Source organism: Passer domesticus, chromosome 8, assembly GCF_036417665.1.
Source record: "Passer domesticus isolate bPasDom1 chromosome 8, bPasDom1.hap1, whole genome shotgun sequence".
In the NCBI taxonomy this organism is placed as follows: domain Eukaryota; kingdom Metazoa; phylum Chordata; class Aves; order Passeriformes; family Passeridae; genus Passer; species Passer domesticus.
The window spans coordinates 51,574,818-51,602,063 of record NC_087481.1 but is presented as its reverse complement, the minus strand read 5'-3'; the positions used below and the strand labels follow the sequence as shown (position 1 = coordinate 51,602,063).

General features: G+C 42.5%; 1 long non-coding RNA gene across 1 annotated transcript; it reads right to left on the bottom strand.

Moving 5' to 3' along the window:
• Positions 1–1,864: 1,864 nt before the first annotated feature.
• On the bottom strand, positions 1,865–26,083 carry LOC135305892 (uncharacterized). The gene is made up of 8 exons (XR_010366881.1): positions 25,947–26,083; positions 25,504–25,571; positions 22,001–22,123; positions 19,341–19,499; positions 18,986–19,122; positions 9,037–9,110; positions 7,373–7,409; positions 1,865–1,939 (listed from the first exon to the last, which is right to left on the bottom strand). It is a non-coding gene; the product is annotated as an uncharacterized LOC135305892 (long non-coding RNA).
• Between the last annotated feature and the right edge of the window lie 1,163 nt (positions 26,084–27,246).

The following is a 27,246-nucleotide window of genomic DNA, read 5'->3' as shown; positions in this document are numbered from 1 at the left end:
GATTTAGGAGTCATTCTGTTGCTATTAAGTCCTGTGCATAAAGTGCTCCAGGTTCTTCAGCTACTGCAGTGCCATCTTCCAAATGTTTAACCATTTCAAAGACGTGTTTGGAGAGCGTGGTGCACAAAAGCCATCAAAATGTTTGCCAGTATGAGTTAGCATTGGACTTTCCTTCTACCTTTCCCTCATTTTCTGCACTGCCACAGCTCCAGTGCTGTGAAAGAGGAGGATGAGGATGGAGGAACAGCAGTGAAGCCTCCACTTGTGGTACAGCTCCATGACAGACTTGCTGAGCAGCCTCTCCTGGGACAGATGAAACCAAGCTGTGTTTGACATCACTAAGCAGCCAACTGTGCATGACCAGATGGATTCTTCAGTGTGCCTCATCTGTGGGTATGATTTTTAGGTTGTGTTTTGTTGCTGTAGGGTTGGCGGGATTTTTGCTTTCAATTGTTCACACGTAGGCTGCCTTTGGCAATTTCCCTGTGGGCTGACAGATCATGGCAGTTAGGGCTACTTTTCCTGGACAAAGGCTGGCCAAGCTAGTGCCAAGAGACTGCCTAGAAGGCGCACAGACATGATCCATTGTTTTACACTGCCCTTGTTCCACATGTAGAGGTTATGCTGTTAATAAAGAATGACATCTCATAGCATCCATCTCCTGTCATGACGGAGGACACCAGCATCCTCATGAAGAAACTGAGTTCTGTCTCCACTGTCCTGGCTGCCATGTGCAAAACAATGCTCATCACACATTGTCTGACTTCTTTAGGAGTGTTGGTAAGGGCCAGTAATACCTGGCTAAGTGGGGTTTTCTACTTTACTTGGTTTTTATAGAATAATTTAAGTTAAATGGGTTGGGTTGTGCAGAGACATTTTAAACGACACCCTGGTAAGCAGATGAATGGCTTGGCATCATCAAAGCAGGCATGGACAAAGATGGGCAGGTTAGAGAGGGCAAATGTGACACCTTCCTACTTGGAGTTTTCTTGGAGATGCATTTCCAGTGTGCCATTAAATCAGAAGAGTTCTAAGCTGCACAAGAAAAGGATTTTGAAAGGTGATCGTAACCAAGGCAAGCTCCTAGAGCTCTCCAAAATCCTCTGCCCAAGCAATCAGCTTGCCCTGACACTTGCACTGTTCCTGCATGTTGGCAAAAAACATGTCTCTGTTATTGTCTGTTTCATGCTGAGTTCTGGTTTGTGTTCAGAGACAGAAGTATGATTTCCTGAAACATTTTTTTGGTAACAATAAACTCAGTTGTTTTGGTGAGATGCATGTCTTTTTTGGCTCTGAATACTAATTACACTCCCTAATTCTGCGTCACCAAAATTTTTATCTGTATTAATTACAGAAAACTGCAGAGCAACAGCAAGCGAAAAGCCAAAACAGGGACTGGGAAATGTTGCTCCATAGTAATTGTGCAGAAGGCTTTTTGGATTGGTTGTTGGTTTTTTTTCCCTCAAAGAGGATGATAGAAAATCTTTTGCTCTGAGGTAGAAAGTGTAGTTTACAGAGTCTTTAATAAAAAATACATTTATGTTTTGTAGCATTATAAAATAAAGTCTTGTCAATTGCTTTGGAAGGACCTGCAATTCAAATCTCTGAATTGCTCTTGTATATATGTTTTAAAAAAAGAACAACATTCCACCAATATTCTCAGCGAAGTTAACTAAACAGATGGTATTTATCTGCAGGTTTGCAAGTGTGCTACATCCCTCTTGCTTTCAAAAGAGATGTTAACACAAAAATCTTCAAGAGAAGCAGTTGGAAAGTCTCCCACAAAGTACACACACAGATATAAATTATAAAAACAAAAATGTAAAAATAAATCTGCATTTACCAATCTGCTGCTGGCTTCATTCTGGTTTGTAGAGGCTCAAAGGTGGCATTAACCTGGCTGTGCAGTTCCATTTGCTTGTTTGTCAGAGGTCAGAATCTGGTGGATATAAATACAGTTTAGCTTTTATTTTCCTCCAAAACAGTATTTGTCAATATTTCAGTGCTGTTTTGAGCAGATCAATGGCTGCACATAACTCAGTGCCTGAGGGCTTTATTATTAATACAAATGCAGGTAGGCTAAATATTGAGTGACATTATTAGAAAGGGATTGTCCTTCCCTCTGTGACTTTGACTGATGTCAAATGAACATAAAGCTCACTAACACGTAGCCAGTTTTCTGCTCATACTTGGAAGAAACTGTCCCTCCCTCTCTGCCCATCATGGGAGCTGTTGAATAATCTAGAGAAGGTTATTCAAACTGAGTTTTAGAGTGCTCACAACCTCAGTTAGCTTCTGGAAAGAAGTTTGCCTTCTCAGGTGAAAGGCTGAGGCATCTCCATTCAGCCTTTTCAGTGGGAAAGATTAGGCCAGTGTGTGAGAGGCTCCATATCCTTCATCTTGAAATGTTACATGCGGGGCTGTGGCATAATTAAGAACAAGTATGTCCTGGGGAATCCTGCTTTCAAAAAATGAAAAAAGAGCACGCATAAAAAATATTTACAGCTGAAGGAGAAGTCATTTCCATTTACAACCCAGTACCTGAGTTACCTCAGGGACTGGGACCCTTGCACAGATATTCCACTACCACATTGATCTGGCCTGAGGTTGGCCACAAGAGCTCCTGGTGCAGTCCAGTGCCTGCTGCATCCCAAATGCCACCACTTGCAACAGCCCCAGTGGGCATCAGAAGCAGGCAGATGCAAAGCTGAGGCTGATGCTTTCCAGGCACGCAGCTGGCTGCAAGGACAGTCATCCTGTCAGCTCCATGGTGCCCAAGCATCTGATGCGTGATGGGGCAACTGACTGGTCAGCTGGGCTGTTATTCTCTTCAAAAATATTTAACCTGAGCTGATAAAAGGAATGCTTCTGACCAAGAGGAAGAGATAAATAGCTACATTAATGCTGCTTGGTTAAGTATGGCCAGTGTGTTAACTATTTCTGTACGACCTCATCCTGAATTGGCTTTACATATATATATATGTATATATGTGTGTATATATAATGTGTGTGAGTAACTTCCTTTTTTAAACTTTTGTAATAAATGGGTCAGTCTTGCTACTTGAAATGTGGCAGTGAGATTTTAAAAAATGCCACGGAGTAGAGAAAAGCAATAGTTTTCCCATGAAGAAGACAAAATTTGCGAAGTTGTGGAATTTCTCTTTTGATTAGAGGCTATCTACACTTGACAATAACTTAACTTTCAACACCCAATGACATTAATTTCACTTGACTTCCTGTCTTAAGGTCAAAAACATTAATCAGCACTTCTATCATTAGCTGAGTTTCCTTTTCTATTAAGCGATTATGATCACTTACTATTAATGAGTCGTGAAGTTTTAATAAATTTTTGCTAGTGTGAAATTGCTAAACAGTAATTATGGCATATACTGTATGGATGGTTTGCTCCACAATGTACATTTTACTTAATGTTGGTTAGAAACATCTACAAAAAACAACAGAAAGTAATTAACTAGTTACGGCTGAGGATGCAGAATGGCCTTTTTCACCACAGTTATAGTCAATAAAAAGACAAAGCAGGTCATTTTTTTTGTCATTCCTGGAATTATTGTATTTCTGGACCTTGTGACTTTGCAGTTCTTTATATGAAATGACACTGCCAAGGCTGCTTACTAAACAGGGGATGAAAGAAAATATCACATCTTTTAAGAGCTATTGTTTTAACTTGGGTTTTATTTCTACAGTTCTGGCATTGAAACAACAAGGTTAAAAAACAAAAGCCAGGCCCTCTCCATTAATACAGAAGATAAATAACACAACAAATCCCATTTCCAAAAACTGATGTCTGAATACTGGCTTGGCTTTCCTGTAGCTTGGCATTACTCACAGACACTTCCAAACAAGCACAGCCAGATGCTCGCTGGGAGCTTGGCTCAGGTTTTTATTGCTTAACTGACTTTTTTAAACACCCAACAACCAGGAGCTGGACTCATGGTGGCTGACGAACTGGAAGGTGGCTCTGAACACAGAACAGATCAAGAGGATATATTAAAGAACACAAAGGAGTTTGCAGTGATAATAGTTTCTCTAATCACTTCTCTCATTCTGTTTTTTGGTTTACTGACACCTGAGAAAGCTGTATCTGGCACAGTCACTGCAAACATACACATTTTGTACTGGACCATGTTTTCTGGGACAACCAAATGGAGAAATAGGGTCAACTCAAGCATACTGGGTTTTCTGAGCACTTCTTCTGTGGCATTGCACCCATCTCACAGCAGACAGGTACTTAAAAATATAAGATTAAATCATTTTAAGTGTTTGTTGCTGTATTTATAGTAACACACATGGAAGTGTTGCCACTTTGAATGCACTGGGTGGGAAGCCATCTGGGTCTGTACTGTCCTTTTTCAGTAAATTTCATCAAACTGGTGCTGAAAAATTGGAGATAGTTCCAAGAAGATCCAAAAGGGTGATGCTAAGTGTCTGTGAAAAGCATGGCTAATAGCACATCCCTAACTGTGCAATCTCATCACAAACCCACTGTGTACTGTCATGAACACTGACTGTGGGAACCTAACAAGGAGCAGAAAATTAGAAAATAACTAGAAAGTTTTCCATCCATAGATAAAGCCTTAGCAAGGCTGGCTGGCTGTTAAATCTAGACCAGCTCAGCATAGAGAAGTGTCGTATTTTCAACAGAGAATGTAAGTAAACATAGGAGCAAGTAAGCAAGATTTGTACTGTGTTCTCCACCATTGAACAAAATCTTTAAAGCCAGACAAGGTTTTTTTTTCCTCAGAGAAAAGTTGTGTTCAAGGAATGATTCAGGCAAGTCCAACACCTTGCACAGTGCCAGAAGACAGCCTCTTAATCTATTAAACCTGTTTCTCTAGGATATAGCCCTGTTGTGTTTGGGGTTTCTGCTTTGACATGTTGGAGTTTTTGCACTGTCTTTGGAGATTCTTTGTATTCTAAAATGCAAGAACAAGACACTGTTCTGGTTATTTTGGCCATGGACAAATCCCAGCAGATCTGGACTGGCAGCACACATGGATGTGTGGGAAGGCTGGCATTGTGCAGGTCTGCAAAATGTCTCATACTAGTTGGCTCCTGTGCTGGAGCAGGAACACCAGTGTGGTGCAGTGGGAGATGCTGCTTCCACAGCTTTCCTGTCCTAGCCCTGCAGGACCAAGTGGCATGATTCACAGCTGTGTTTCAATTCAAACCTTGTGCTACTCTGAAATGGAGCAGCTCTTCGCTTTCCATTATAAAAATGGTGGAAGCCCTGGACCAGCACAAAAGGATGTTTTGCACAGCCTAGGATTAAATAGAAGTAAAAATAAATTAATGAGCTTCCTGTGCCTCCAGCAAAAGCCGTGCCACTGTAAGCAGCAGTTCTGTCCAAAGTGCACAGTTGCACCATCGTGCTGGGACAAGGTCAAAGCTCTGTTGGTGGCTGGGTGATCATCTATCTCTGCAGACACTGAGCACCATCTCCTGGGAGAGTTACACAGCAATATCAGACCTTACTGGAGCAGCTGCATTGCTCACCAGCAGTTACTGGGATCCTTGCCTGTATGACTTGAACCGATCTGAGGAAGATTATTAAAACATTAATTCATACCTCTTGTCTTCATCTTCCTGGCCTGACTCTCACAATGTTCATTACTAGGTAATGTGCAGTTATAACATCTTAGTTTTACAACTCTCTGAGGATACTTTGGGTCAAAAATGAGCTTGAGATTCCAGGGCACAAGAGAAATATAATTTTTATCTGAAGAAGCAACATAGTGTAGAGAGAATTATGACCAGCAAAAGTCATCATAGCCAAGTACCTACTGAAAGCAATTTTACTTTAATTGCACCTGAAACTGACAATTCCTGAATATGTAGAAAGGACAGTAATTGCTTTGCAGGGATTTGCAAGAAGCCACTGAATGGTGCCTAGGACGCTGTGTAGGATTACTGGGAAAGCCCAGCCATGCATAAAAGGTAGCTTAAAACACATAGTAACTCCAATAATCAAATTTGTTGGATAATCATTATGCAATCTCAAGGATGAGCAGCTGATTGGATTATTAACATCTGTCCCTCATTTGTGAAGGGTGCCAGGACCCCTTGGTAAGTGTGACTGGTGCTGTCACAATGAGTAAGTTCCTTGCTCCGTGGTTGAGATGCAGGACACAACATTCACATTTGTGTGGCCATGCTCTGAAAATGCCCCTTGCAGAAGGGGGCAGCCAAAGCAGCTGCACAGAATCAACTGCACAGTGACATTTTCAGCACTGTCCAGAGTAGAGCCCTAAGCTTCTCCAAAGCCCACCCTCAGTACCCAGGGACTGCTGGAGATGCAGGCTCATTCAGAGCTGGCAGTGGCTGTACAAGGGATCAAAACACTAAAACTGGGCTTGGAAACTTAGAACACCAAGATGAGGATGAGTCTTGGCACACACATCTTTTAAGGAAGGAGCACAATCCTCTTGGGTGCAATGGGCAGGTCACAGGACTGCTTTTTATCCATATGTAAAAGGAGATGATTAACACCATAGGCCTTTAATTGAAAGTTGTCACCGGCCATATGGTGACATCTGGCTGGGGGTGAGACTATTCTACCAAGTGGTGCTGAGGCAAAGTCAGAGCTTGTTTCAAAGCTCATTCCTCACATTTGACAAGGCTTTGTGTTGCCAGCTTCATTGTTTCCTCTCTGTACCTTCATTTCTTTCTACTATTTTCATGGCTTTGTACTCAATTACTGGATGGCACAGTATCTCTAGCTTTAAAATAACAGTATATAAATGTTGTAAAATCACATTTTAGAACAGATTTCAAGTTATAATATTCCCTACACTTACCCAGAGAAAAAGCTCTATATTTTAATCCCCTTCAGTTTTGAAACACTTTCAGTCCATTAGAGCCACATAAATACAAGGCAGAAAACAATAACAGGCTACAAATCAATACATTTGCACAGCCAGCTCTAAATAAATATGATCCAATTGCTGACTTGGAAAACTGAGAAGAGTCCAAAGTTTCCAGAGTGAAATGCTGGTGGTGTAACAACATTTGACTGCATGCAGGAGACCCCAACCCTCTTTTCAGGTGGTATACTCAGTCCAAGGTATCAGAAGGTATCTACCAAAAAGGGGGGACAGTTTTCTGAGAAAGTAATGGAGCAGTTAAAATTTACCCTGTTGGGAAGTGTGTTCAGCATTACTGTGGACAGTGTGCTGATAAAGTGGGTTGTTAAGTGTTATGAGACAAGTTCAGCTCAAATATTCAACAGTGATCTCTCCTGAAGCAAGCATTAGGCCTACCAGGAACTTTATAAATAATACACAATAAAAATTATAGTTTTCAGCTTGGAAATTGATGCTAAGCAGCCAGACATAATCATACTCACTGTACTCACACATGGTTGGTGTGGCTGCAAGGGCACCTCAGAAATCCTGCAGGAAGAGACAAACCAGAAAGGATGACAATCTTTATTAATTTTGCCTTGTACATCTCATGTTTCAGCTCTGCAGCTGGTTTTGTGATAAATAGCAGAGGATGCTCCAAAAGATCTAGTTTCCAACACCTGAGGAAAAAACAAAACCCAAAGCAACAACAACAAAACAAAAAGAATCTAAACCAAAAAACAACCCAAGAAAAGGGAGTGCTATGTTCATGCACTCAATTTCAAGCAATGAAGTCCATTGGACTTAATGGAATTAAAGCAATTTAAAGTTCAAGTCACTTTACACCATGATATTCCTCTCTTTCTTTGAGCTAGGGCTTTCTAATCCTGCCACAAATTAAGCATTCATTCCTTTAACCAGGCACAAGTACCAGGCACAAGCACAGTAAGTCCACACACAAGTAAAGGGCAAAAGACAAAGAGGGTGTGAGAGGAATGGCTCCTCTGTACCTCTGCTCTTACATGTGCAGTTCAAACTCATGCCTACCCCTTCTTCTGTACAACAAATATATTCTGCCCAAAAAGCAGATATTGCCATGTTTCACGCCAGTCAGAGTCTACAAGCACATATCATAGTGTAGTAATTGGTGGATTTGATTAAATAATTTGTGTACAAAACATGATAGGTTTTTCTTCTCTCAATGAACCTTCTGTTTCTGTGGAACTATTCCATCACTTTTGGAATCCAAAGACCAAAGACAGTAATCTGAGGCATCAGATCTCTCCCTAGTGCACTAGACACTTATTACTGTAAAAAATTTAAAACAAAAAATAAAACAAAATAAAATATTTTATACAGTAGTTCCTTAGTGTGAAAATGTTGGACTGTTCTATGCATATTTATGTATCCACCTTTATGTTTGATTCTGGCCCCACTCTTTCCTACACAAAATTTAAAGATTTCCACTGGAAAAAAACCCCCTCATAAGTGACCTTAGAGATTCAGTTATTTTCAGCAAAATAAAGAAAAGCCCCTGTATCATTTTAATCTAGATGATTCTCATTTACAGTACTCATAAGAGCTCATTAGTGCTAAGGCACATATCTTTGTGTGCTCACCCAGCTGCCTTGAAAGGCAGGAAAATGCTGTTAAATCCATTTTATGGATGAGAACATAAAGATTCAAACAGTCTAAATAGGGATTAAATTGAAGTTAGGAGCCAGCCTCTCAGATGGTGATGTACAGTATTTACTCTCTACCCTGCATAGTCCCAAAGATGATTTAGTTCAGTGAGCACCTTCATCCTGGGCTCCAGAGCTCATTAAGCACTTTTGCATGCTGGAAAACCTTCCTGGGTGGAGTAGAAGGGCGCCTGTCTCCAACCTAAAGTGCATCACACTCCAGGGTTAGATGGGAAAACACCTCAACTCTGCCCAGGCTCCTGGTGGAAAACAGTGCTGGGCTGGGGCGCTGAGCTCGTGCTGCCTCCACTGCCTAATTTCCATTTCTTGAAGACTTCTGCAAAACGTGGGAAACCCAGAAATCAGGCCCTGCTTGGCCCCCAAGGGTTCAGGGTCCTACAGAGGAGTACAAAGCACAGGGCTGTAGCCAAAGCCAGGCTGGGCCCTGCTGTGCTCCTGTGCTGAAGCCATGCTGCCTGAGCTTGTTTTCTTACCTTGTAGTGGGTAACCCTCCATGAATTCCTCATCTGGCGGTTTCAGCATTCCCAGAAGCCCCGTGGAATTTCCACTGAAATCAGGCAGAATGTGAACAAGTGTTAATCAGTGCTGTAAGTGTTGTACAAGCCACAGCAAGGTTAGAACCACTGCCTTTGCCCTCTCCTGGGAGGAAGGATTCGGATACATTTAAAGTCGACTGACGCCTTCAGTCTCACCTTGCTTTATTTCACTTTGCATGACTACACATAAGAGATGGTTTGTCTGCTGTGAATTGTGTCTCTAAAAGATCCCCAGAGTGGCAATATCCTGCAGAAGATGTAGTTAAAGTGTGTTCTAAAATGATAGTCCAGACAAAGAGCACAACTATCTTTGGTGCGCACTGCAACCACTTTAGGAAAATTATCTGGTAGCACATAACTCATGTTACACGACAGCATTTTGAAAAGGACAAGATAGAAGGTTAACTCATGAAAACCCATTATTAACAGCCCTCTGAGAGTCTGACACAGTGACAGATAGGTTCTCTCCTTTCTTCTAAGCTTTATACATCCCAGGCTCTCCCAGTTTAGTCTTACCTTCTTGATACAGTAGAATTAACCTGACCCTATCTAAATAATAATTGGAAAATCTTCACAAGACTTCATGTCTTTCATCAAGAAAACGGCTGATGATATCATAGGCTGAGGAAGTCCCACTGTGTTTATTGATTGGTGTACAGCTGCAGTTCCCCAGTTGTCTTGGAAGAAACTGGATGATCAACAACTAAAATGCATTAAAATATTACATTTTCTTGTAAAAATAATCTCTTAATGAATCACCTAGGCTTGAGATGCACTAAAAATCTGGCTCTATGTCTGTTAACTTTGTGGAGAAATTGCCCCACTGAACTGTTGTTACCACTGGAAAATCCCCTCTATGAACAGGGAAGAGCACTGTGTTTAGCAGTAGAGCTCATCTTAATTTCAGCAAAGATGAGTTATAGCAGCATGTCCATGCACATAACTCTACAGGAAACAATGCATTACAGTTCTGGGAAGTTCTCAGTGTACTTTATTTCACTATCCCTCCCCTTTTCAACAGAGAAAGTTCTTAGAAAAATTTCTCTTCTGTTCTTTTAATGAAACCACTCATCAGGAATAATTTGCTACAAATCCATACTTTGAACCCTCAAATTAGGAAAAATAAAGGAATTCCAGGCAGTTAAGCACTCTCAGGAAATGAGGCGAGATGAAAGGACCACAGGCACGACATGGAAATGCATTGTGAAAGGACCTGTGGGACAAATGAAGCCACCAGCCCAAAGAGAAGAGAACAGTCAATGAGCAAACTTCAGACTGAAGATAATTTTGGCTCAGGTTTGAGACATCCTAAATGCTTCTAAATCTTCAGAGGTTAGACACACAAAGCTAGCTCAAAGCTAGATCTTCTTCTAGGCCTCTCTTATCATTAGTCAGTTCTGAGAATCCAGCCCTGTTCTGCTCTTTTTTCCTGGGCTTTGATTCTGTCAGTTTAAGTCCCCATGTTCCACTTGTGAGATTGAAGATGGATGTTAGGCACACCGTTTGCCAGAAAGGTAATTTTTATGTTCAAAAAAAGCATGGATACGTACATTTTGAAATAGATTCTGGAAGTTACTCTATTCACAACAGTCAAATCAAGCCTAGAAGCCCAGGATTAATGACATAACTGACAAAAAGTTCTTTCTACCCTTGCTTATGAAAGGAACTAGACAAATATGCATACAATTCTATATTATTTGTAAGACATTAAATGTTCTCCTAAATTTTCAACTAAGAAAATTAATACAAAGAGAAGCAGAAACAGAAAGCTGTTGATGGGCTTATCTCCACAATTTTTGTTGGGAAGAATAAATTTATCAGTATTCTCCTTGTGAAGTAACTTCCTTCCTCCCTCCTGGTAATTTTCATAGCATGTATCCCCAGGTACGCCTTTTTTCTCTCCTGATTAAAAAAGTGCTTGGTGGCATTGGCCAATCTGTTGATCAATAGGTGTATCCATAGTAGCTCATAGACTACTTTTCCTGCATGGAAACTGAGGTTCCATTATTCATTATCCATTCATTCTGATTCCAAGCAGCCCCAAATCTCAACCAGTTTGTCTATGGATACAAAATAAATGGTTCTAAAAAGATGTGACCTTCATATATCAAAACAGCTGCCATCTGGAGACCATAAATGCTCTACTTCTACCTAGCATAAGCTTCTGCACAAGCATGCAAATTGAAGCCAATTTTTGGTAACTCGGGCAAAAGGAGGTTCAACAATGTTTTAGTAAGATCACCATTAAAATTGTATCTTACAAGCCAGAAATTTAGCCATCTTCCCTATCCATTCACCCTCTAAAGAAGAACAAAATGAAAATAAAAACTCATGAAAAGTCACCTCATATAGTTTTTGTTGTTTGATTCCCCTGACTATGATTTCTCAATGGTCTGTGTTAAATGCCCCCATTATCACAGTGTGACACAAGTTTTACATTTCCCAGCATTGACTCCAGCTCCTCCATACTGTGAGACAAACATTTGAATTAGCACATTTTCCCAAGGAATGCTGCACCACGAACAACCTCAGGAATTCACAGCTCCTTAGGAAAGCACACACACTCATTCCCTGCAGTGAGCAGGACAGCAGGCTGCACACAGTGAGACCTGGGTCACTGCACAGCAGCCTGGCACAGCAGCAAGCCCAGCCTGCCCAGTCCCTGCTCCCAGCTGCACATCCCATCCCAACCCTGCATCCCACACGCTTGTGCCACCAGGAGCGTGGGGCTCAGCCCCAGCCTGCATTCCTGAAGTGAACTGTCTGAAAATAATGTTAATAATAAACTGTTGTATCAGCACAGCTGAGGGGTGAGGAACTGCAAGGAGGAGGTGGGATTTGGCCGGGAGAAAACACGTCTTTGGCCAGCTTTGCTGTGGAAATCCACATCTCTCTGATTGCTCCTTTCGGGGTGCAGCAGGGGTGTGAGAGAAGTGGCATTGACAGGATATTAAGAAGCTGGTTCGTGGAGACTTTTAAACATTTTACTGCTGCTACTGCTGTGAATTCAAATAGCGTATCCTGTTCTGCTACATTTTCTTACAGTACCTTTGAGCATGACAAGGAATGCAATGCCAGATCAGCCTGTGATCCCTGTAGTCCACTGCCTTGTTGTAAACACTGGCCAGCAAGACCTTCCTAAAGAAACTCCTTACCCAAAGCTGCAGTTGCAAATGAACCTGCTGCTGGGAAGTTTCTTCCCATCTTTAGTGGTCTGAAAGTAGTTTAACACAAATTCCTGCTCTATACTAATGGCCTCATAGCTACTTTGTGTTTTAAAATCACAATTTTTAATGGATAAAGATGGATAAAAACAAGAAAAAAATTCAGTAACAGAGAGCAGATATACTGTGCTGATTTTGAAGCTCAGGTATGGTCTTGCATATTTGCATTCCTCCATTATGCTTTGACAGCCATAGGTGTGGGTGCGTTTGCATCCACACCTAATGCCAAGGCTTAAAGAGCTGACAAATAGACTAGGAAAAGGAAAAGAAATACCCTTATTTTACAGATAGAGATCTAAGACAGAGAGAAATGAGGGACCTACCTGAGGTCATACAGGGAGTCAATAGCAGAAATTGAAAAAAGTTGTCTGAATCCTGCCCAGCGCACTAATACCTTGACCTTTATACCAAGGCATTTCCACTTCCAAAGGAAAGATGGCTGAGGGAAAGCAGTGCACGGACAATTAATTACGTTTTACCTGCCATTTTTTCCTTCCTCCCAGTTACCTCCTGGCCCTTCAGCCTGAATCATGAATTCTTGAAGAATTTTGTTCATTCAGGGAATCTATTCATAGATGATAAATAGAAGCTGGAGGAAAAATACCGAGATGATAGAGTAGGTGGAGGAGGTTTTCAGTGTTACTAATGTATTTCAATATAGTTCTCCCTGAGCTCTCTGCAGCTACTCTGAAGAAAGAGAGAAAAAGCCTGAATACCTGGTTTTTTACTCTAGGTGACAACTGCAGACAGTTGGAGTGAGAGAGTATCTCAGCCCTTTAAAGAATGACTGATAAAGAGTTTTGTTGAAAATAACAGGAGAAGAAAGACCCTCTGCTTTATTTCTTGCCCTGAGAACTTCTAGGCATTCCCTGTAGGTGCAAAAGATTCCAGGTGACATTAGCAGTGGTAACAGCAATGGTTGAGGGGGCCAGTGAGGATTTTTTTCAAAGCACTGATGGGATTTAAGAGCATAAGTCCCACTGACAGGTATTACATTCCTTAGCTTTGCCTGAAATGCCACACCACAAATAACACCTGGAACAGCAGATTTTCTGCACCATCCTTTATAACTGCAGGTGATGTTTGATTAGCTTTAATTTTTTTTATTACATTAAGAATCTTTTTACTTCTGCTGGGAATTAAGTTCTGCTTGGTCACTTCTTCAGAGTCCTGGCCTTTCTGACAGTGCCTGGGCTCTGAAATAAATTGCTGTGACTTGAACTATGCTGTCACAAGAAACTCACACTTCCAGCCTTCTTCCATATTTTCTCTCCCTGATGATACCATCCCTCTAATGTCTCCTCTGAAGACACTGAACTGAACAACAACATATGTCACCCTCACTGGGCTGAATTTTGTTGGGTGTTGCTTTTTGATTTACAGCTTTGTGTAAATAAATTCAGCACAGGTTTTAGCCTGCACAACCTCTTCGTGTGCTCTCAGTTGTGTGGATGGAAAGCAGGAGATACACAAAGGCAATCACCAGTGCCACTGGCTTGAATAGCTTGTTAGCAAGTTTACATCTGGCACAAAGGCACACGTGCAAACTGCGCTCTGTGCTCCTGGTGTAAAGCACATTTGGGAACAGAGAATGACTGAAACAGAAGAATGAGTGCTGAGTCAGTGTCTTGCCCTTCCAACAGGGAGCCACATCTCCTTCCTGCCAGCAGTCATCTGTACACTGGAGAAAGCTTTGAACAGCCACAACTCAGACACGGATCCTGCTAATCCCATGGCCTGGAGTGCTCCATTAGCCTGTGAAAGACTCAAACTTCCCCAAGCAGTGGCACTCTGCTCTTCAGCAAGGTGGCTCACTCATCTCCTCAGGCCCAGCCAAAGGGGAGCAGTGAACACAGCAGCCAAAGGACCTGCACAGCCATTGTGCCAAGCAAAACCAAGCTCCTTGGAGACCCAAAGATGCTTTGGTTTGTATCCACACACCAAAAATCTCTGTTGGTCTCTGTACATCAGGTCTGGCCTTCATTTAATCCCACTGGCCTCAGCAACAGCTTTTACACACAGCCAAAGAGAGCCAGGTACAGCAGCTACAGTAGTGGAGTGAGAAAAACATTTTCATTTCTCTTTTGCCCCTCAATCAGCACTGCCAGGAGCAAGTGTGTATTACCTTAGCCCACAAATACTGCGAGCTTTCAATTAAAGAAGGCAACATCCATGTGGGAATAGTAACTGAAAGAATCCTCTAATCCTACAGAAACTTGTAGGTAGCTAAAAAAAGTGGGAAGATGCTGTGTGTGGATGCACATGTGTATGTCTGAGGAAAGGCACCCTTTGTACCAATAAACTTTAAAATATGATTTACGCTGTGCAGGCAGCAGCCTCAGACATCAAAGCTTCAGACTTAGTGCAGTGTCAAAAAACCATGAAGCTTTAAGGCTCGACCAAGCATCAACCCCAAGCTGAGGCAGGAGCTTTTACTCTTGAGACCGCTGACTGAATGGATTATATTAAAAAAAAAAAAAAAAAAAAAAAAACACAAACCCCACAGCTCTCTAAAACTGCTGGTAGAAAAATAAATTACTAAATGTATGTTTGCTCAAGTATGTCTTTATTTATCCTGCCGTATTCTACACGCAATGCTTAAACTCCCTGCATTTTAAATGGAGGCTAAAACTAGCTGTACATGCACTAGCCAATGAACTGGTGATAACAAATGCATCCAGCAGAGACAAAGGTTTGCTTTTAATCAGAGAAATGATAAAAAAAAAGACTGAGGTAATAGTGTATTAGGCATTTTGTGTCGTGCTGCAGAGTGGGTTGGCCTAGAGCCACACAGCAAGGTACAGCTCCTTCCTTCGTGCGTGAATTTTTACAGAGCCACGGGCAAGGCAGCCAGGGGAATTGTACCAGATGTGTGATAAGGAGTGGATCCAACAGCTGGGCAGAGAGAGAAAGTGCCCTGCTGCCTGTGCTGTGGTAGATCCTGGTGACTCAAGGACTACAGACTGCTTTGGCCTTTCTGCCCAGAGAGCAGAGCTGTGCCTAAAACTACTGGGGTGCCAAAAGATGGGATCTCCTTGCGCTGGAAAAAGCTCATTCAGCAAGGAATTTATGGATCTAAATAGGGAAAAAACCCTGGAAGTTTTGTAATTTCTCTTTTATATATCAAAAATACATCATGACACAGCTCCTAAACAGTTATTTGAGGCCTCTCCCCTAATTTCAGTGGGAGTTCCATGCCTGAATGGCTCACAGAAACTGTACCAGATACCCACACAAGCCTTTCACATGGTCTGTGAGAGAGGGGAAATTACTACAAACCCCTCTAGTGGGATTAAGGTCACATATTCCCCATATAAAGCCTTGTGGTTTCATCCTTAGATTGTGCCATGGTTGCCAACACAACTGAACAGTTCAGCTTTTTGAACTTGTGGCAGCCTGTGCTCCTACTGCTTCTGTGGAAAAAGGCATGGAATCAGTCATCTGGATTCCATACTCTTGTATGAGGTGACTGACCTGCTAATGGGGGGACACTGCCTCGCTTTCCAGGGTGCACTCAGCTTTACAAACAGCCTGCACCAGCTGGTGGGCTGCAGCTGAAATGATAGCTGGCATTAACACTGCTTGCACAGCTCACCTACAGGTCTACTTCCAGAGGGTTTCATTATTTGGACTAGCATCAGGCCCCTAGTGTTCTGCACAGAAAAGGATTTCCTTCTCTCCATCAAGATTTCCCAGACCCATTTCATGTTAAGGGATGCTGGTTACTGCCTCCCTCAGTTTGATTCCCCTCTCCATGTGCTCACAGACACCAGCCCCTTTCTGTGTGTCTTTGTGGCAAATCTGCACACTTCAGAGCTCCTCACCTCCAGCCTGCCTGGGGCAATTGGCAAAAAGAATAAAAGGCAAACAACAAAAACAGTTGTTTTGCTACAATACAAAAGCAAACTGAATCTCTTCCTGTTGGTTGCTAAGCCCTGCTGCTGACAAACAAGATGGAAGGGAAAACAAAGAGGAAGATGCAGGTGAGGATGAAGATCCCAGGTAGGAGGCTGAGGGTCTGCAAAACGCCCTCTCTTCTGCCACTTATAAACACTGAGACCATTTAAGAAGCACTGCATTGTAATTTCAGTTACAGGGCAGCAAACCAAGTTTAGTGACATGGAACAAGTTGTCAATAGGCCCACAGATCTGCAGGAGGACTTTAATTGGGTGAGAACATATCTCAGGAGCAGGGGGGGAAGCTGAATTTTTTTTATGAGTAAAAGATGTTACTAGGCATGGTAGCTTTTGAGAAGGAAAAAACTTTTATTCCTTTTGTCTCTTTTATCATAAATATCTACTAAACCACAAACTGTTCAGCTTTGCAATGAGAGTGCCTTTTGTGTCATTTATATTACCCCACTGTGCTCTTATTATTAAAAGTCTTATGCTTAAGAACAGCACTTGGAAAAAACATGTTCTTAAGAGCTTGAAAACACTCCCTGCAATGCTTTCTTCCTTTACTCCCACCCCAGAATCCCAACCAACAAGTGAATTTTGTATTCAGGCTCCCCCCTCCACCCACCCAGTCACTTTTGTGAAATATTAATTCCTCCTCAGGTTCCAAAAACAAGAAACCTAACAAACCAAAACCAAAAAACCAACCTATTGAAAAACAGCTTGAGACACTTTGCTCCCTCCAGGAAATGCCATCCAAGACCCTTTGGGTGTCTGAAAAGCAGGAAAGTTACAGGGTGAGAGGCAGGAAAAGCTATTGCCCTTTATAAAGGAATGCTGAATCTGACACACAGTCAAGAAAAACCTGTCAGGACATGCAAATCTGCCTCAGCACACTGGAGTCTCTGAGAGGTGTGGGGACTGTGGCAATCCTGACCCTTTGAGGAGGAGCTGCCTGAGCCTGTGTGCAGTTTGAGTTCCCAGATTCCATGCAGCTGAGCAGTGTAAGCTGTCACAAGCTCTAGACTAGAGCAGGCTTCAGAGCACTGTCCTGCTACGTGCCATAACAAACATCTTGTCTCTGCTTTTCTTAATTTTTTTTTCCACTCTGATTTAAATTATTGTCATCAGTGAAAAGTGCTGCACTATCTGAGCATCGTGGGAGACCAAATTTGGGAGATCTCCCCTGGCTCAAGAAACAGAGGGGAAAGAGGGGCCAGAACTGGCAAGTGATGATCTCTGCACATTTAAGATACAAGTAGTAACAGTTTTCCAATAACATCCTACAAAGTACTCCTTATCAGATCTGCTTCATTCAGTAAAAGCAGGGCAGTTCTGAGCTGCTTCAGACTGTGGAGAAGTTTTGGTGCATGAAAGCTCCAGAGCTTTTGGAGGCTGCTAAACCTGAGGCTCTGGTCCAGTCAGGGACATGGCCACCACTGAGGATGTGACAGTCGGCACCAAGAACAAGGTCTGTGGAGAGCTTTTAACAACATTCTTGGTGGGAATTCCAACCTAGGAGACACAGAAAACATCCAAAGCAAAGCCCTCCAGCAGTGAGCTGTGTAGAGCTCATGGCTCACCTGACTCTGACTCTGCCTGATAAATCCCCTGGCTGATCTGCCCAAAGGAAGCCAAATTATTGTGGTACCCAGGGCCACAGCAGCTCCCCTGTGGACGAAAGGAAGCCTGAAAAAGAGGCTATAGAGAGAACTGTGTAGTCTCCATGGGTTTTTCAGACTGCAGATAGGGAAGCCAGATGTCAGATGTCAGTGTCAGTCCTGTGCCACTTGAGATACTGAGGAGCAGTGGGTCTTGCCATGGTCTTCTCAGAGGACTGACAGAATTTCTAATCTGCCAGAAATGAATGCAAGCATATGAAAGCAGAATGAGCTAACACAGCTGCAATGAAAAGAGAATGGGCAAAGGATTGATGTCTTGGGGATCTCTCTTCTGATACTGTCCATCTCTCACTGAGAGTTTCATAGCAAATGATTTTTAATTTCCCAGATGTACATTCATTTCCCCTGAGAATATTTTTTCAGAGACTCAGATAATACAAGCTCCTGTGTATCTCTGGGTAATATTTTGCCCTTTTTAGAAAGGACTTTAGACATGCAGATCTGAAGTCAAAATTGCATGCAACTGATCAATGTTCATGGTCAAATATAATCAAATAAGACATTTCTCCTCTGATTAATTTCAAGTGCATTGTCAAAGGTGGTACAGATAATATCAAATTCACATTGCAAGTCAAAGGAGGCAGCACAATGTCTCCATACTTTTCAGCTGTCTGGTTTGATGAGAGGGCAAGGATTGCTGCACTCTTGGCAGGGAGGAGCACATCTCACAAACCCAGAAAAAAAGGAGGTGGTTTTCTTCATGGTTCACCAATAGGGGACAGCCTTTTGCATATTCGTCAGATTAACATATTCTCGGATGGCATTTCCCAGGGGGAATAAAGTGTCTCAAGTTGTTTTTCAAGCTCCTGTGCACTGTCTGAACAAATAGTTATGAAATTGCATTGCTAATGCTTGCAGTGGAGAGGCTTCCTCTTCTCTGCTATAATGAAAACATTCAAGACATCGCTACGTGGCTGTCTCTAAAGGTAAAGAACAGCTTACTGTGTCCTAAGTAGAATGCCGTGCAGTTAAATGATGGGGCAGCAACCAGAGAATATTTCATGTGATGGAGGAGCCAAATTTCATTGTGAAAGCACATGCCAGCTCACCTCAGCCGAACTGGTTGTGGTGCACTTTACTTACAGCACATCAGCAATATATCTGCTCTGTCTCTTCCAGAAATTGTCAAATCACCATCTCTGTCCCCCTCTCAGATCATCTTCACTGTTTCCTTCCTCCCTCAAATGCTGCTTCTCAGCCTTTTGCCAAGTATTGTAGTTCTGCACCAGGAAAACCAGAAACATTTTAGTCTCTCCAAAACCATCCCCTCTCCCCCTGCTGCTTTCCCCTTTCCCTCCATCCTACTGGTATTTATGAAGGGGGGTGGAGGGGAACACTCTCAGGTGGTGATATTAAAATGTATACTTGGGAAGATAGGTTTCACACCTTTAATCTGTCCCAAACTCAGAAGCTAATAGGGTGACAATAATGCACTTACCAGACCAAGCGACTCACAGGACAATTTCTCCTTCTCAGTTCCTCCAGCAGTGTAAATCTGTCCAAAATTCCTGTTTGTCATTCCTTGGTAACATGGCTCTTTCATTACAGCCATCAGATTCAATTTCTAAGTCATTTTGTTCTGAGATCTGTTTACAGGCTTGACATGAATATAAAGGGACAAGGCTTAGTTCTTTAGTTTAGTATATATTTTTATGAATCCTATATGTCAGCAACAGTTGTTGCTTTGACTGATTAGACAGCATCTAAGTAAAATGATTAAATATGAATAACACAGGATATTTATTCAGACTTAATCTCCCTCTCTCAATCCTCAAGACATTATCTGTTGAGAGTTGCTAATGCAGAAAATGTTGCTCCTATCATCCAGATAGCAATATGAGCTATCCCATGTAAAATTTGATGGATATACTTCCTCACAGTGAGGTGGGAGGTGGGCAGAAGGCAGGGTTTCCAAAGAGCAGGTTTGAAACCCCATGCATCAGAGTTGTCAGCTAACTGCATATCAGATTTACTAACAAGACTTACCAGGGCAGGGATTTCTAATTTATCACTGTCTCACACTGGAAGGAATGCTCAAAATACATGACTATTTTAGGTAAGGCCTGCAAATTAGTCTCCATCTTCTTGCATCCCCCAGATCTGTACAGTGAAAACACCTGGAGTGTCTGAGGGTGACAAAAAGCTGCCTGCTTCAGATCTGCAAATAGCAAATAGTAACATCCCACTCCATTAGTCCAAACCTGCCTTAATTTCATAATAAAAACTGGCCCATGTTTTGGACAATAAGTATCCACATCCATGATAGGTGCCCATTACATTTTTCAATGTTGTTCAGTTCCACACCCACCATTTTGTTTCTCAGACAAAAATGTTTACAGATCTCTTTGCCTAAAGGCTTCTTACAGCAGGGTGGAAACTGTTACACAGAAAGCTCCTGGCCAGAAGTTTTGTCCTGATTTCACAGCTCCTCTCTGACTCCCCTTCCTCAGAAACCTGCGGCTGGCCAGTGTGCATTTAGGGTTCTACAGAGGCTTGCTTCCAGCCCCCAAACACATATTAAAATATGCACTGATAGAAACACAGGAAAGATGGCCCCTAAAAGCCCAAAATGCCTTTAAGCTGTGTTAAAATTCTCCCCCCGAGGGTATTAGCTGAGACTCAAGCTCTAAGTGCAGCACAAGTGCCAGGTCTCCTGCTCCTTCTCACTGCGCTCCAGCAGCAGATCTTGGTGTTTGATCTCTTGTTGAGAGATTGAAGGCAGAAACAGTGTGGTCACCCTCATGTTATTTAATGCTGGTTTTCCTCAGTTAAGCAATTAGCACAGTCACTGAGCTGTTTTACAGCAGGTGTTACCACTCTGAATTGTTCTACAGCTGCGCAGGATCAAAGAGTCACAAAGGGAGCCCAGTGTGAAGATCTGCCACATGTTCTTTTAACTCGGCCTTGCTTGGTATTAATAGTTCTGACTGTGGTCATTAACTCTCTTTCTCTGTAAGATTTTTTTTATTTCTTGCAACATATCTGAGAGCTTTGTTCCAGACTAGCAAGCCATGACAGTGAGCCAGGGAAGATGAGACTGATGGAATATAGCCAAGGCTGTGGCACTGTCCTGCAGAAATATTTTAGCCAAGAAAGGAAAGATCTCTCGCTGCTTCAGTTAACATTATCACTAGTGTACTTAAGAGCCCTTAAGGATGTTTTGCTTGTTTTCAAAAGTCTAAATATGACTACATAGCTAGGGAGCCTTAAGAACTATAATATATCCTAAGGAAGCATTAACAGAATTGGCCCAATAAGGAAAAAAACAAGTCAAAACTGAAACTGTCAGCTGAAAAAAATAATAAAAGCCTCCTCCTTCCTCCCTAAAATATTACAGCTGTAGTTGTTCCCATGTTACTCAAGTTTAACATTTCCTCCTGTAATAAAGGTTTTGCATCAATAGTTCTATCTCAAACTGATGTAAATTTTCAAAGCCACCAATGATAGATATGACATCCCAAGAGCTTTGGCAAAGGGCTTTCCAGAGCTCTATGAGCAGGTGCTGCTGCTTGTCTCAGAACTAGGACTCCAAAACACAACACACTCCACAGTCTATGGTGAGAGACAGGGAGGAACAGAAGGCAATGCTGAAGGGAGAGAGGGGAAGGAGAGGAGTGATCCAGTTACAAAACTGGAACAGTTTGTAACTGTCTCCAGTTACAAAAGAGAAGTGGGAGAGCAGTGGTTTGAGAGCACCAACACACAGGGAGGATAAAGAAAACACACTAAAGTTGCATAAGATAATATGCAGCAGATAGTGCATGAGTACAGCCATGAGCTACTGCTTTAATTGTTTTGTCAACATAAAAATGAATACATATTTTACCCACTTAAGTGGCACTATTAAGACTTCACAGAATTCAGGCCTTCCTCAATTAACCCCATCAGGCAATATGCATTCCAGCAGCAGCTTCAAAGGTACGGATTTCCACTCTATTAAACTCTATTAAGCTTGTACAGATCATAAAACTGTAAACCTGACAATCTGATGATGGTTCATTTTATTTTTCTCTTTCCCCTAAGCCACTGTTCCTTTGCTCCTGTGTTTCGCCACTTGACATGATAGGCTTTGTTTTCTTACTTCAAGGCCTGACTTACTTTTTAGAGATGCTCTCTTGTCCTGAACATCTTGATAAGATTGGGAAGTCCAAAGTCTGTGGCTGGGACTCAGTTAGAAAGTGTCTCCTTGCAGTCTGCCTCCTCATGCAGCACAAGAGGCACCTTTCATTGAGAAAAAACTTCTTTAAACCTGAACAGTAATGAGCACAAAAAAGGGCTGAGGGTTTTCTGGGAGTGATATAAAATTCTCCCAGCAGTAAGGCAGAGTGTAAATTAGAAATTGGAGGGATAAACATTCTTTGGTTTAGGAAGGTGGATTCTTGTTTCTGTTTCACACCACGATTTCTCCCACAGAACATGCTCACAGTGAGATTCATGCCTTCCTTGGGGATGGCTTGTCAGAGAGGATATGGATTCTATCATTTTTCCTCACTGTAAGGACAGATGTTTGCTCTGACTGGCAGATCTAAAGAATGAATTATTTTTCTCTCTGCTAAGATAGATATACTCCCTAGATAAATTTAAGCATGATCAACAGATATCTTCTTTAGAAGACTGACACAAAACTTGAAAAATGATGAACATGTCCCCTGGCAGGAACATCCTCTCTGCAAAGCAGTGACATAGAACTGGAAAAAAAAAATGATCTATGCTCCTTTCCCATTCCATCATTTTATTCTGTGCTCTACACCTCTATCAAGGCAATCATAAGATGAAGGCTTGAGACAAAGTAAAAATATGGTATATTGCCAAATAGTTTTTAATCGTATTTTTGGCTTCTCCATTGGCCATTATTCCTTAGGAAGAACTTTGTTCCCTGGCAACTGGATGTTGAGTGTTACTTCCATGCTGTACAGAGAATTAAGGCTTTTGTTTGTAACCTCTTTTTAACTCCACAGATTCAGGGCAACTCTGAGAATAATGTTTCTTACATTGTAGAAACACCAGAGAAAGACAAAAAGTGGGCCAAATCCTGCTGTGCTACCTACGAGCGAGGAGACCTCACCAGAGCTCCAAAGCCTGCCCAGGTTCTGCTCCTGAAGAGAAGAAATCAGCTGTGATAGCATCTGTCCCAGGGGCTCCACCAACCTCCACTGAAGAGGAGATGGCCAAAAATTACATGGGAATGTTGCTTCAGCCATTCAACCTCCAGCATCTCCTTCCTAAATAGGACAGAACTTCCCCCTCCCATCATGGAAGGAAGGAAGGAAGGAAGGAAGGAAGGAAGGAAGGAAGGAAGGAAGGAAGGAAGGAAGGAAGGAAGGAAGGAAGGAAGGAAGGAAGGAAGGAAGGAAGGAAGGAAGGAAGGAAGGAAGGAAGGAAGGAAGGAAGGAAGGAAGGAAGGAAGGAAGGAAGGAAGGAAGGAAGGAAGGAAGGAAGGAAGGAAGGAAGGAAGGAAGGAAGGAAGGAAGGAAGGAAGGAAGGAAGGAAGGAAGGAAGGAAGGAAGGAAGGAAGGAAGGAAGGAAGGAAGGAAGGAAGGAAGGAAGGAAGGAAGGAAGGAAGGAAGGAAGGAAGGAAGGAAGGAAGGAAGGAAGGAAGGAAGGAAGGAAGGAAGGAAGGAAGGAAGGAAGGAAGGAAGGAAGGAAGGAAGGAAGGAAGGAAGGAAGGAAGGAAGGAAGGAAGGAAGGAAGGAAGGAAGGAAGGAAGGAAGGAAGGAAGGAAGGAAGGAAGGAAGGAAGGAAGGAAGGAAGGAAGGAAGGAAGGAAGGAAGGAAGGAAGGAAGGAAGGAAGGAAGGAAGGAAGGAAGGAAGGAAGGAAGGAAGGAAGGAAGGAAGGAAGGAAGGAAGGAAGGAAGGAAGGAAGGAAGGAAGGAAGGAAGGAAGGAAGGAAGGAAGGAAGGAAGGAAGGAAGGAAGGAAGGAAGGAAGGAAGGAAGGAAGGAAGGAAGGAAGGAAGGAAGGAAGGAAGGAAGGAAGGAAGGAAGGAAGGAAGGAAGGAAGGAAGGAAGGAAGGAAGGAAGGAAGGAAGGAAGGAAGGAAGGAAGGAAGGAAGGAAGGAAGGAAGGAAGGAAGGAAGGAAGGAAGGGAGGGAGGGAGGGAGGGAGGGAGGGAGGGAGGGAGGGAGGGAGGGAGGGAGGGAGGGAGGGAGGGAGGGGTATTGAATGAAACCCCAAAAAACCAAAACCAAGACACAGCAGAGTCTCCACCAAATCCCCTCAAGGCTATAACAGTGGACAAAATTATAAACTCTAAAAACAAGGAGAGAGAGAAAGGAAAACCCAGTCAGATAATGGTAATGATAATTCTCCTACTCCATTGGCCTCCTTGGGCACCTGAGCACAGAGCTGAGCTCATGTTCAGCTGCTGTTGAGCAGCACCCCCAAGTCCTTTTCTGCTGGGGCCACTTGCCAGCCACTGAAGATGTGCTGCAGCAATTTCACAGCAACCTGCACACTTACAGCAGCCTCACTGAAGCACTGGAGTACCACCAAACCCCTGACTTAACAACCTCTCTCATGTGTTTGATTTGGTCATCACTTCCACTCACTTTGATCTGTTTCAATTCATATTGCAAATAGTTCTGAACATAAACTGTCTTTATTTGTTTCTAACACTCGCTGGGTGCCCAGTACTAATGATCATCACAGCCATTAACGACTCAGGGGATTCTGAGTCCTGGCTGTACTTAAAAGAACTTCACATATCTCAAAGCATGGAAATTGATAGTTGGGGCTTTCAAAATATTAATTAACATCTATCCCACTGCTAACCCCTAACTTCCCATCTTTGTCCATTCCCCCTTACTTGTTAAGGTGTGTTTATTCTCTCCAATCAGCTGCTTTGCTCTGGTTGTGTTGGAAGGCTGCAGCAATACACCAAGGATATATTCCACACAGAAAACCACTGTACTTGTACCAATTATTTGTGCACCACAGAGCTTCCCTTTTATAATTGACTTCATACATTCATGTCTTCAATGCTAAGTGTGTAGCTTCATCACTGCACTAAGCTTTGTTCTGCTCAGAAAGCAAGTGCAATAATTTCCTGATCTGGGCCTGGGAGGTTTATTTGTGCAGACAAGCTGATTCCTAAAGCTAATGACATTTGTGTAACTGGGGACCTGTGCAGGGGGGGCATCAGAGCTGCTGGAGCCCTGCCCTGGCTGAGGCTCCAGCTCCTCTCTGCCTCTCTCACTGTTTGCACAGCTTCCCAACCCAGCCTGCTGATCCCAATTCTCCCTCCTCCATGACCAGAAAGCCTCAGGAATCACCCCAACATCTTCCTCTCATTCTGTTCTGCACAGAGTCCAGCAAGGAAGGAAATCTTGCTGAGCTCACTACTTCATTGATAGTGAATGTGGAGTGTATAGCACCTATTTTTCTTTGTTCTGCATCTGCCCATAAAGAAAATTAAGGTTGGCAGAACTCTACTACAAGATTTAAAGTAAGTCACTGGTAAAACAAACCTGTTTGTAATGGAAATATGAGATTTAAAGTACATCACTGATAGAAAAAATCAGTCTGTTTGTAATGGAGATAAAAGCTATTTATATTGCTGTGGTACAGGGTAAACATATTTTTTTTCAGTCAACAATAAACTCACCAAGAAATGCATTTTCTCTTGTCCAGAAGCTATTCCTGAATTCAGGTCAAATTTCCTGATGGTTCCACCTGAGGAAAAAAAAAAAAAAAAAAAAAGAAAAAGAGCCAGGACTCTCAGAAGAGCTGTAGATGGTTTTGTTACCTTTGACCCAACAATTTCATGCAGACCCACCTAATTAATTTTTACTGAGGTCCACTTCCTCTATGCAGAAAGTATGGAACTAAATAAATGACTGCATTTTGTAAATTTTGATGATTTTTCACATCGCTTGGTTCAATATTTCAATTTTGATTTCTTCTGCTTGACACAGCCCTACCTTGCACTCATCTTGACATATTACTTCATTTTATACAGGGCTGGATGAGTTACAGAGATGCTTTTAATAGCAATTTTCACACTTCCAGTGCCTAAATTTTGGAACTGTTCCTGATAATTAGCCTTACCTTTGAATTTTCTCATCTTACTGTTAACTGGAAGCTCAAAAAACCCAAACCATACAAAATCTGGAAAAGGTTTTTAAAACAAGCTTGTCAGAAGGAACATTATATTCTAGAGGGAATGCCAGGACAAGCTGCAGGGTTATGGCTTCTCAGTCTCTGTGAGTCATCTGGGATTCCTCTCACCTGCTCTCCAGTTCCATAACCAGCTGTTGCAAATGTAACAGCTCAAGAAGAGGTTGAAATACTACTAATAATAAAAAAAAAAATCTACCAACAAAATCCACTCACCTGTGCTGACCAAACTCACATCAAGTTTTGGTCTCCCTTTTCATTGAATTTTTCCAAAGTCAGTTTACTTGAAACATTTCTCCCAGCTTTTATTAAACGCCTAAGAAAGGGAGAGGCTGAGAACTGAGACAGGCAGGGAGATCTCAAGAATGCCTAACTTTGACTTTGCAGGTTTAAGTTATATTAAGTAAGGACACTCCTGGAGAGCCCATGTGGTCATCTGAGATCTGAGGCTGGGCTGAACAGCAGCCACACAAATAAACCCTTTGAGTCCATTAGCCTGAAGCTGTGAATGAAGAATGCACTCAGCAAAACCCTGAGCTCAGTGAAACGGGAGGGAAAAGTCCATTTTTTCCTCTGAAGGGGAATAGGCAGGTTGCAGGAGTTCACCTGGGATATTGTATTGCCTGTGCTTTTGAGATTGGAGGCCCCTTTTGTTTTAAGACCACTGTGCAATAGTTGAAATTGAGCTGGCAGAACCTGCCTGGGGAACAAACTCACCTTTTATTAAAACAAAAGAAAACTTGCCAGAGCTGCTAGGCTCAACACAGCCTGATTAAAGACATTGGGGAATTTACCAATCAAGGAAAGGGCAGAGCATGGAAAAAATAAGAAGTTCTAGATCAGTTAAAAGTAGCTGGAGAAAACCCTGAGGCTCTGCAGCTGGTCATTGCTGATGCAAGAGATAGGCTGCCTTGTGGAGAAGGGATATAATGGGAGAAGAGGAACACATTAATCTGCAGAGCTCAGCATTAGGGCTGACTAATCACACACAGCACGGGCAGCTGTAGGGCACAGACCCCTCTTAGAGCAGGGGCTTGGCTACAGATCCCAGTCTGCCATGGGAACACGTCTCCCACCCTGCCATGCCAAGGAAATTGGTGTAAAAAGCGTCCAAAATGTGTCCAGACCCACTGCAAGCTGCAGGTGCTTCAGTGAGCAGTGCTTCATCCTTGGGCAGCAGGTTATCACCAGCCCTGCTGGAAACCATTATCACTGGAGAGGCTTCAGCTAA